Source organism: Seriola lalandi, unplaced genomic scaffold (genome assembly GCF_002814215.2).
Source record: "Seriola lalandi dorsalis isolate HSWRI2012SDOR001 ecotype SW California unplaced genomic scaffold, Sedor1 jcf7180002053331, whole genome shotgun sequence".
Classification (NCBI taxonomy): domain Eukaryota; kingdom Metazoa; phylum Chordata; class Actinopteri; order Carangiformes; family Carangidae; genus Seriola; species Seriola lalandi.
In genome coordinates, this window is record NW_019523884.1 from 3,993 (window position 1) to 5,240 (window position 1,248).

At 42.5% G+C, this 1,248-nt stretch overlaps 1 long non-coding RNA gene across 1 annotated transcript in view; it reads right to left on the reverse strand.

Annotated features, from left to right (window-relative positions):
- Positions 1–1,208, reverse strand: part of LOC147819453 (uncharacterized) — a 5,194-nt gene extending 3,986 nt beyond the window's left edge. Inside the window, exons 1-2 of the long non-coding RNA XR_015436902.1 lie at positions 1,068–1,208; positions 81–136 (exon numbers count right to left, since the gene is read on the reverse strand). This is a non-coding gene — a long non-coding RNA (uncharacterized LOC147819453). The remainder of the gene's footprint in view (positions 1–80; positions 137–1,067) is intronic.
- Positions 1,209–1,248: the final 40 nt, after the last annotated feature.

The following is a 1,248-nucleotide window of genomic DNA, read 5'->3' on the forward strand; positions in this document are numbered from 1 at the left end:
GACAGAGAGGGAAAGTGAGGAGCAGACTAACTGAGGACTTGTATCAGTTTCTAGATAATAAAGTGAAGGAGTAAACTAACCACAGACACAGGAGGTGAGTGTGAGGAGCAGCAGGATGCAGCAGATCATCTTCTCCCTGTGAGAGGAGACAGAGCTGAAGAGTCACAAAGAAGGAAAATCTACAGTCTGACTTCATTCAGTCAGTACGACGCTGCTTCCTCTTTATGATCCTGCTCATTACAAACAGCTGATCAGAGGACGGGACACCGAGCCTCCATGATGATGTCAGAGACAATGTGAGCTACAGTCACTGTGATGTCACGTTTGTTTTGACGTCTCACATTTAGAGAGAGAAAAAGCTGCAGTCACGTGTTTCTGCCACAAGATGGCGCCAGAGTTAAACTCTCCTCTGCTCCTGACACTTTCAGCTCTCAGCTCTCTGCTGAACAGGACTCACTGCAGTGTTAGAGTTTTATGATGATCTGTCTTTCACTGCATTGATCACATCTGTTGAAAACTTATTGTCTGATTCAGGTTCAATGTGGTCTGATGTTGTTTCACAGACAAACTGAGACAGAGAACTGGATTCAAGCTGCAAGACGACTCCACATCGCCCCCACAGTCTGTCAGCAGAACTGCAGCTCAGAGGAAAACAGCTGTTTTCTGTTTTCATATATAACAAAAGATCCAAAAATAGAAAAGCTTGTTTAAAACAGTGTTAACATCATCTGAGCATTACGAGAGCTGCATCAACTTTTGCTTCCTGTGACCTCGACTCTCTCGACCAGGGTCAATAATAGAAACAGAAGAAGCAAAGTAGTAGTAGACGCCCTCTGATTGGTCGCCTTGACTGAAGACTCACAATAGGACCCTGTTGTTTATTGTGATTCTGTGATTTAAAGCCTCATATTTCAGAAAGTTACATGTCAAAGTTGATCAAATAAAGCTCAGTATGAATATTAATTAATCATCATGAATCAAGTTGGATGTGATGATTCTTTAGCTTCATTCACTGAAACACAAACAGTCTGATGAGTTCATGAAATACAATAAACAAGTTTCCTTACCAGCGTTGATGGAAACCTTCGTAGACGTCAGACAGAACAAACCAAGTTCCAAATATTAGTCTCCACCGAGAGAAGCACAGCAGTATCAGCACACTGCATCTCAAACAGCCAACAACACCTTTACACCGTGAAGGTCGTGTCTTTGCTCCCGTGGGAGAGATGGTGTTTATGTTTATGTATA